The sequence below is a fragment of the Triticum dicoccoides genome, chromosome 7A, assembly GCF_002162155.2.
Source record: "Triticum dicoccoides isolate Atlit2015 ecotype Zavitan chromosome 7A, WEW_v2.0, whole genome shotgun sequence".
In the NCBI taxonomy this organism is placed as follows: domain Eukaryota; kingdom Viridiplantae; phylum Streptophyta; class Magnoliopsida; order Poales; family Poaceae; genus Triticum; species Triticum dicoccoides.
Genome location: NC_041392.1, coordinates 168,368,703 through 168,379,481, shown reverse-complemented (window position 1 = coordinate 168,379,481; position 10,779 = coordinate 168,368,703).

Genomic DNA, 10,779 nt, shown 5'->3' with positions numbered 1-10,779 from the left:
ATTGGGACTGTGCCCGAGATTGACTCGCCGTCCGCACGGTTTACCGCGCCTGCGATTGACTCGCCCATCCGCGCCGGCTTACAACGCCGTGACCGGCTTATCTTTCTGCTCCTATGGTCGATTCACCCGTGATGGATTTCAGTGATCATCAACTCCACGGTGAATAGTTTCCGGCCTAACATATCAAGTGAAATCCATCCAACATATATTTTATATTGTTTTCTTTAAAAGAGCAATTATTCTGGCTTGTAAGTTCTCCAATGCAGGACAAGGTTATTATATCATTGCGCAGTTGAAGGACTCATACCGATTTATATCATGGTCAAATATGGAGAGTCTCAAGCCAATTCCTCGAGTAGTCTTAAGACTCGGGGGCTACAAGGACATGACTCGGGAACTCCGGGTCATTGGAGGGAATGATAACCCGGTTCCGGAGGACACTGCCATATTAATGAAAATTTAAAGGCCGTCAGAAAATTGAAGGGTTCAAAATAAAGATTTTGGTTTAAAATCCGGTTCAAAAGACATCTCTCTCCTACAAGCTTTGAAGCTCTCAAATCCGGTTCAAACATCCGGCTCAAGGTAAATTTGTCTCTTACAAAGCTTTTAAGCTCTCAAATCCGATTTAAACATCCGGCCAAGGACAATCTATCTCCCACAAAGTTTTAAAGCTTTCAAATCCAGTTTAAAGTTCCGGTAAAAAGAATTAATCTCTCGCAAGATTCAAGTTCTCGGAAAAATTAAAGGTTGCCAAAGAAAATTTGCTGCCATGGTGCGCGGTTCAAACATGGGTATCCTACCTTACGGCTTATCTTATTATGGTCACTTGGGGGCTTCCTGCTCATCGAGCATAGCTGTCGGTACCCTCTTGATCGGCGTGATGCCAAAATTTATATGGTCATTTGGGGGCTTCCTGTTCAAACATAGGTTGTATTCGAACCAAAGAGAACATAGTTGTCGGTACCCTCTTGATCGGCACACTGCCAAACTCACTAGGGGGCTTCTTGATCGTATTCGAATCATAGCTTAACCACTTTTGGGTCCGACTTGGATCGTATTCGAATCAAGGTCGTTAAAAACCTCTCAAGGTCATTTGGGGGCTTCCTGTTTCAACATAGGTCGTATTCGAACCAAAGAGAACATAGCTGTCGGTACCCTCTTGATCGGCACACTGCCAAAGCCACTGTGAGCTACATGATCGTATTCGAATCCTAGCTTAACCCTTTTGGAACGGTTTACTGATCGTATTCGAATCGGAAACCTCGATTTTTATTTGGTTTAAGTTTTTGCAAACAATCTTTGGTTTTTTCTTGAGATTTTTTGGTTTAGATCTAAGTATAAGTGTGGTTTCGTTTAAACCCGGCTTGGCTTTGGACGATAAGTCGCCAGCATGTGGCAATCATCATATATTTGGAAGTGTTGGCTTCTAAGGATTGGGTTATCACCCGTACTGCACAGGTCATGTAAACCGGTAGTACAAATTCAATATCACAGTGGTTATATGTGGGATATTATGACCCGCCCTGCGGTAAACCGCCAAGGGATCTTGTGATTTACTTTTGTGCAGGATAAGACTACATTTGGGTGGTTACCCGCCCTGGCTTTTGACGTTAAGTCACCAGGGCATATGTTGTTTAAACTCTGTGCACGATTTACAAAGCTATGACTTACATAAATGATTATGTTCCAGCCCATCATTAAAGATTGAAATTGGTGTCTCAAAAGGGTTATCAATTCTTGATTTTCTCAAAGGCTATAAGCCGTCGGGTTATAAAAATTCCGATTTACAATGGAGGCGTATTAAATCGTCATCGGCCAAGAGCCGCCGGATATTTAAACTACAGGTTTACTTATCAACAGATGAGGTATTGAAAGTCGCTTTGGCGCAATGGCTATTATTTTATCAATGGATATGATTTATTTTACAATGGAAGGAATAGTCCCGAGTCGCTGCAGGCTTACAACCTGACACTTGGGGGCTACATTATTTAAATTGAGATTACATCGAAATATGCAAGTCCCATGTCACTGCCAGCATGCACCATGGCACTTGGGGGCTAATGTAAAGTCATTTTTTGATCAATTTATTGAAGACCCGACTCATCCCATTGTAATGAGCCGGCCCTTGAGGGCTACCAATTGCTCCTGTCAACAATTCAAGGTATACAAATTTTATTCCATTATATTGAAGGGTCCACTACTCAGTTGGTAAAGCACAAAGCTCTTAACTGTGTGGACGTGGGTTCAAGCCCCATGGTCGATATTACATCATATGATGTTATTATCAATGAATCATATACAAAGTCCCATCTCAGTAATATCTTACTGATCCGGCCCTTGGGGGCTACACGTTGCTGCTTGATACGTCTCCAACGTATCTATAATTTTTGATTGCTCCATGCTATATTATCTACTGTTTTGAACAACGCTTTATTATCCACTTTTATATTATTTTTGGGACTAATCTATTAACCAGAGGCCCAACCCAGATTTGCTTTTTTGTTGTGCCTATTTCAGTGTTTCGAAGAAAAAGAATATCAAACGGAGTCGAAACGGAACGAAATCAACTGGAGAAGTTATTTTTGGAAGGAAAGCTACCGGATGGACTTTGACCCCACGTCGGGAGCAAAGGGAGGTGCCCACGAGGGTGGGGGCGCGCCCCCCTGCCTCGTGGGGCCTCCGAAGCTCCACCGACGTACTTCCTGCACCCATATATACTCACGTACCCTAAAACTTCTAGAACGCACAATAGATCGGGAGTTCCGCCGCCAGAAGCCTCCGTAGCCACCGAAAGCCAATTTAGACCCGTTCCGGCACCCTGCCGGAGGGGGGATCCTTCTCCGGTGGCCATCTTCATCATCCTGGCGCTCTCCATGACGAGGAGGGAGTAGTCCACCCTCAGGGCTGAGGGTATGTACCAGTAGCTATGTGTTTGATCTCTCTCTCTCTCTCGTGTTCTTGATTTGGCACGATCTTGATGTATCGCGAGCTTTGCTATTATAGTTGGATCTTATGTTTCTTCTCCCCCTCTACTCTCTTGTAATGGATTGAGTTTCCCCTTTGAAGTTATCTTATCGGATTGAGTCTTTAAAGATTTGAGAACACTTGATGTATGTCTTGCCGTGCGTATCTGTGGTGACAATGGGATATCACGTGATTCACTTGATGTATGTTTTGGTGATCAACTTGCGGGTTCCGCCCATGAACCTATGCATAGGGGTTGGCACACGTTTTTGTCGTGATTCTCCGGTAGAAACTTTGGGGTACTCTTTGAGGTTCTATGTGTTGGTTGAATAGATGAATCTGAGATTATGTGATGCATATCGTATAATCATACCCACGGATACTTGAGGTGACATTGGAGTATCTAGGTGACATTAGGGTTTTGGTTGATTTGTGTCTTAAGGTGTTATTCTAGTACGAACTCTAGGGCTATTTGCGACACTTATAGGAATAGCCCAACGGATTGATTGGAAAGAATAACTTTGAGGTGGTTCCGTACCCTACCATAATCTCTTCGTTTGTTCTCCGCTATTAGTGACTTTGGAGTTACTCTTTGTTGCATGTTGATGGATAGTTATACGATCCAATTATGTTATTATTGTTGAGAGGACTTGCACTAGTGAAAGTATGAACCCTAGGCCTTATTTCCTATCATTGCAATACCGTTTATGCTCACTTTTATCACTTGCTACCTTGCTATTTTTATAATTTCAGATTACAAAAACCTTTATCTACTATCCATATACCACTTGTATCACCATCTCTTCGCCGAACTAGTGGACCTATACAATTTACCATTATATTGGGTGTGTTGGGGACACAAGAGACTCTTTGTTATTTGGTTGTAGGGTTGCTTGAGAGAGACCATCTTCATCCTACGCCTCCTACGGATTGATAAACCTTAGGTCATTCACTTGAGGGAAATTTTCTACTGTCCTACAAACCTCTGCACCTGGAGGCCCAACAACGTCTATAATAAGAAGGTTGTGTAGTAGACATCAAACTCTTTTCTGGCGTCGTTGCCGGGGAGGTGAGTGCTTGAAGGTATATCTTTAGATCTTGCAATCGAGTCTTTTAGTTTCTTGTTTTATCACTTGTTTAGTTTATAAAAGAAAACTATAAAAAAATGGAATTGAGTTTGTCTCATACGCTTCACCTTTTTAATATCTTTCGTGAGTATGATGGAAATGATAATTGTGCTCAAGTGCTAGAAGAAGAAATCTATAAAATATTTGGCACTAGATCTCTAAATGATGAGCATGATTGCAATGTTGTTAGTATGAATTCCTTGAATATCCATGATGCTAATGATATGCAAAGCCACAAGCTTGGGGAAGCTATGTTTGATGAAGATGATATTTTTAGTCCCCCAAGTTTTGATGAGCAAATTTATTATGATGAAAGCATGCCTCCTATATATGATGATTATTGTGATGACTCGTATGCTATAAAGAATAATGATATCCATGAAACTTGTCATCATGATTTTAGTTTCAATTGGATTATGCCTCACATGATAATTATTTTATTGAGTTTGCTCCCACTATTATTCATGAGAAGAATTTTGCTTATGTGGAGAGTAGTAAAATTTCTATGCTTGTAGATCATGAAAAGAATGCTTTAGATGCTGATTATATTGTTGAATTCATTCATGATGCTACTGAAAATTATTATGAGGGAGGAACATATACTTGTAGGAATTGCAATAATATCAAGTTTCCTCTCCATGTGCTTAAAATCTTGAAGTGTTGCTTGCTTTACCCTCCTATGCAAGTGGATTCTTGTTCCCATAAGTTGTTTGCACACAAAATCCCTATGCATAGGAAGTATGTTAGACTTAAATGTGCTAGTCATATTCTTCATGATGCTCTCTTTATGTTTCAATTTTTATCTTTTATGTGAGCATCATTGAAATCATCATGCCTAGCCAGGGGCGTTAAACGATAGCGCTTGTTGGGAGGCAACCCAACTTTATTTTTGTTCCTTGCTTTTTGTTCCTATTTAGTAATAAATAATTCATCTAGCCTCTGTTTAGATGTGGTTTTATACTTTTAATTAGTGTTTGTGCCAAGTAGAACCTTTGGGAAGACTTGGGGGAAGTCTTTACGATCATGCTGTAAAAAACAGAAACTTTAGCGCTCACGAGAATTGCTGCCATTTTTATTTGGAGAGTGCTATTTAGTTAATTCTTTTTTCAGATGATTAGTAGATAAATTCCTCAGGTACAGAAATTTATTTGAGAATTTTATGAGTTCTATAAGTACACGTTTGATCCAGATTACTACAGACTGTTCTGTTTTTGATAGATTCTGTTTTTCATGTGTTGTTTACTTATTTTGATGAATCTATGGCTAGTAAAAGAGTTTATAAACCATAGAGAAGTTGGAATACAGTAGGTTTAACGCCAGTGTAAATAAAGAATGAGTTCATTATAGTACCTTAAAATGGTGATTTATTTTCTTATACTAACGAAGCTTATGAGTTTTCTGTTAAGTTTTGTGTTGTGAAGTTTTCAAGTTTTGGGTAAGGATTCTATGGACTATGGAATAAGGAGTGGCAAGAGCCTAAGCTTGGGGATGCCCAAGTCACCCCAATGTAATATTCAAGGATAGCCAAAAGCCTAAGCTTGGGGATGCCCTAGAAGGCATCCCCTCTTTCGTCTACTTCCATCGGTAACTTTACTTGGAGCTATATTTTTATTCACCACATGATATGTGTTCTGCTTGGAGCGTCGACTTATTTTGTTAGGATTTGCTTGCTGTTATTTAGAACAATTTTTTGCATCTTTTATTCCAATAAAAGTGGCATTGATAGTCTTTACTATGCCTATGTTACAAGTCCACATGTTGCTGTTTGAAAACAGAAAGTTTACCGCTGTTGCAATAATTCCCTACAAAATTCAGAATATGATAAAATGTTGAAACCTTTTGCATATTAAGATTTGATAAATTTACTACAGTGTGAATTTTCTTTCATAATTTTTGAAGCTAGGTAAGTATGGATGTTGCTGCATTCTTTACAGACTCCTGTTTAGGCAGATTGCTGTTATGTTTGCATTGCTTGCATATGTTTGCTTCTTTAATGATTCTATTTGAGGATAGGACTATTAAATATGCAGATGCATTTAGTATGCAATATTGAATAATAATTTTAGTGATTGGCTACAGTAGAGTATGATAAGGTTTTTGCAATGGTTTATACTAACTTATCTCACGAGTCCTTGTTGAGTTTTGTGTGGATGAAGCTTTTGAGATTTAGGGAGACCGTGATATGAGAGGAATTAAGGAGACACAAAATCTCAAGCTTGGGGATGCCCAAGGCATCCCAAGATAATATTTCAAGAAATCTCAAGCATCTAAGCTTGGGGATGCCTGGCATCCCACCTTTCTTCTTCAATAACTATCGGTTAGTTTCGGTTGATCCTAAATTTTTGCTTTTTCACATGATGTTTGTCATTCTTAGAATGTCATTTTATTTTGCTTTGCTTGCTGGTTGAATAAAATACCAAGATTTGAAATTATTAAATGTTAGAGAGTCTTCACATAGTTGCATAATTATTCAACTACTCACTGATCTTCTCTTATATCTTTCGGAATAGTTTGTCATTTGCTCTAATGCTTCACCTATATCTTTTAGAGCATGGTGGTAGTTTTATTTTGAAGAAATAGATGAACTCTCATGCTTCACTTAGATTATTTTGATAGTCTTAAATAGCATGGTAATTTGCTTAAAATCCTGATATGCTAGGTATTCAAGATTAGTAAAATTTTCTTATGAATGTTTTGAATACTAAGAGAAGTTTGATGCTTGATGATTGTTTTGAGATATAGAGGTAATAATATCAAAGTCGTGCTAGTTGAGTAGTTGTGAAATTGAAAAATGCTTGTGTTGAAGTTTGCAAGTCCCGTAGCATGCACGTATGATAAACGTTATGTAACAAATTTGAAACATGAGGTGTTATTTGATTGTCTTTCTTATGAGTGGCGGTCGGGGACGAACGATGGTCTTTTCCTACCAATCTATCCCCCTAGGAGCATGCGCGTAGTACCGAGGTTTTTGATGACTTGTAGATTTTTGCAATAAGTATGTGAGTTTTTTATGACTAATGCTAAGTCCATAAATTATACGCACTCTCACCTTTCCATCCTTGCTAGCCTCTTCGGTACCGTGTATTGCCCTTTCTCACCTTGAGAGTTGGTGCAAACTTCGCCGGTGCATCCAAACCCCGTGATATGATACGCTCTGTCACACATAAACCTCCTTATATATTCCTCAAAACAGCCACCATACCTACCTATTATGGCATTTTCATAGCCATTCCGAGATATATTGCCATGCAACTTTCCGCCGTTCTGTTTATTATGACACACATCATCATTGTCATATTGCTTTGCATGATCATATAGTTGACATCGTATTTGTGGAAAAGCCACCGTTCATAATTTTTCATACATGTCGCTCTTGATTCATCGCAATCCTGGTACACCGCCGGAGGCATTCACATAGAGTCATACTTTGTTCTAGTATCGAGTTGTAATCATTGAGTTGTAAATAAATAGAAGTGTGATGATCATCATTCATAGAGTATTGTCCCAAAAAAAAGAAAAAAAAAGAGAAATGCCAAATAAAAAAGGAAGGCAAAAAAATAGAAAGGCCAAAAAAAGAAGGCCAAATAAAAAAATAAAAAAATAAAAAAAATAAAAGAGACAATGCTACTATCCTTTTTCCACACTTGTGCTTCAAAATGGCACCATGATCTTTATGATAGAGAGTCTCTTGTTTTGTCACTTTCATATACTAGTGGGAATTTTTTATTATAGAACTTGGATTGTATATTCCAACAATGGGCCTCCTCAAGTGCCCTAGGTCTTCGTGAGCAAGCAAGTTGGATGCACACCCACTTAGTTTTTTTTGTTGAGCTTTCATACATTTATAGCTCTAGTGCATCCGTTGCATGGCAATCCCTACTCCTTGCATTAACATCAATCGGTGGGCATCTCCATAGCCCATTGATTAGCCTCGTTGATGTGAGACTTTCTCCTTTTTTGTCTTCTCCACATAACCCCCCTCATTATATTCTATTCCACCCATAGTGCTATGTCCATGGCTCGCGCTCATATATTGCGTGAAAGTTTATAGATTTGAGATTACTAAAGTGTGAAACAATTGCTTGGCTTGTCATTGGGGTTGTGCATGATGAGAGCATTCTTGTGTGACGAAAATGAAGCATGACTAAACTATATAATTTTATAGGGATGAACTTTCTTTGGCCATGTTATTTTGAGAAGACATAATTGCTTTGTTAGTATGCTTGAAGTATTATTATTTTTATGTCAATATGAACTTTTGTCTTGAATTTTTCGGATCTGAATATTCATACCACAATTAAGAAGAATTACATTAAAATTATGCCAAGTAGCACTCCGCATCAAAAATTCTGTTTTTATCATTTACCTACTCGAGAACGAGCAGGAATTAAGCCTGGGGATGCTTGATACGTCTCCAATGTATCTATAATTTTTTATTGCTCTATGCTATATTATCGACTATTTTGGACATTATTGGGCTTTATTATCCACTTTTATATTATTTTTGGGACTAACCTATTAACCGGAGGCCTAGCCCAGAATTCATATTTTTTTGCCTGTTTTAGGGTTTCCAAAAAAAGGAATATCAAACGGAGTCCAAACGGAATGAAACCTTCGGGAACGTGATTTTCTCAATGAACAAGACCCAGGAGACTTGAACCCTACGTCAAGACACAAAAGAGGAGGCCATGAGGTAGGGGGCGCGCCTACCTCCCCCAGGCGCGCCCTCCACCCTCGTGGGCCTCCTATTGCTCCATCGACGTACTCCTTCCTCGTATGTATACCTACGTACCACCAAACGATCAGATACGAAGCCAAAACCCTAATTCCACCGCCGCAACTTTCTGTATCCACGAGATCCCATCTGGGGGCCTGTTTCGGAGCTCCGCTGGAGGGGGCATCGATCACGGAGGGCTTCTACATCAACACCATAGCCCCTCCGATGAAGTGTGAGTAGTTTACTTCAGACCTACGGGTCCATAGTTAGTAGCTAGATGGCTTCTTCTCTCTTTTTGGATCTCAATACAAAGTTCCCCTCTCTTGTGGAGACCTATTCGATGTAATCTTCTTTTTGCGGTGTGTTTATTGAGACCGATGAATTGTGGGTTTATGATCAAGTCTATCTGAACAATATTTGAATCTTCTGTGAATTCTTTTATGTATGATTGGTTATCTTTGCAAGTCGCTTCGAATTATCAGTTTGGTTTGGCCTACTAGATTGATCTTTCTTGCAATGGGAGAAGTGCTTAGCTTTGGGTTCAATCTTGCGGTGTCCTTTCCCAGTGACAGTAGGGGCAGTAAGGCACGTATTGTATTGTTGCCATCGAGGATAACAAGATGGGGTTTTCATCATATTGCATGAGTTTATCCCTCTACATCATGTCATCTTGCTTAAGGCGTTACTCTATTTTCATTAACTTAATACTCTAGATGCATGCTGGATAGCGGTCGATGAGTGGAGTAATAGTAGTAGATGCAGACAGAAGTCGGTCTATTTATCTCGGACGTGATGCCTATATACATGATCATACCTAGATATTCTCATAAGTATGCTCAATTCTGTCAATTGCTCAACAGTAATTTGTTCACCCACCGTAGAATATTATCTTACCATATCTATCAGATCTCACTCTCGTAAGTGGCCGAGTAGGGATTGACAACCCCTATTTGCGTTGGTTGCGAGGATTTATTTGTTTTGTGCAGGTACGAGGGACTCACGCATAGCCTCCTACTGGATTGATACCTTGGTTTTCAAAAACTGAGGGAAATACTTACGCTACTTTGCTGCATCATCCCTTCCTCTTCGGGGAAAACCAACGCAGTGCTCAAGAGATAGCAGAATGCACCCTAAAAAAATCGTCACATCACAACTATGTTTTAGGTACAGCCGGTGCTACGCACACCACTTGTTGTCAGCGAAGAATCTTGAAGGGAACTCGCAAACGCATGCATTTCGTGTTTCGTGATATTGAACATATAAATTGAACGTATAAACCCGGCTAGAGTGGTAGTCACAACGAAGGCAGCCACGTCGCCTTTAAATCGCTCGTGCCACCTCCTGTTATTTTCGTGCCCCGCCGAGGGCATTTTCGTCATTTCGCAACCTGGCGTATAAAAGGCAGCCGTTTCAGTGAAGGTAACCTAGCCTTCTGCCCATCCCACACTCGCGCCTGTTATTTTCGTGCCCCGCCGAGGGCATTTTCGTCATTTCGCAACCTGGCGTATAAAAGGCAGCCGTTTCAGTTAAGGTAACCTAGCCTTCTGCCCATCCCGCACTCGCGCCACACCCCTCTCCTCTCTCTCCCTCCAAACCCTAGCTAGACCGCGCCCGCCTCCCTGCCCCGCCGCCGCCGTCTCCTCCACCCGGCCAGCCGCCGCCACTCGCGCCCGTCTCCTCCGGCGAAGCGCCGCATCCCTCCTCCCCTCTCCACTCCCGGCGCAGCCGCCGGATCCATCCACGCCCTCCACCTCTTTCCCCGGCCCCTCTGCCTCCCCACACCATGAGAGAGAGGGATTGACTGCCCCACCATGAGAGAAGGAGAGGGATGGACAAATAGGAGACAGGGGCATGAGGAGAAGAGGAAGGAGACGGGGGCAGGAGGAGAAGAGGAAGGAGAGGCCCTGCTCCGCCCCCCCGCCTCGAACCAGCCGTTGCCATGGAGAAGGACGGCCAATAGGGGAGGCCGGC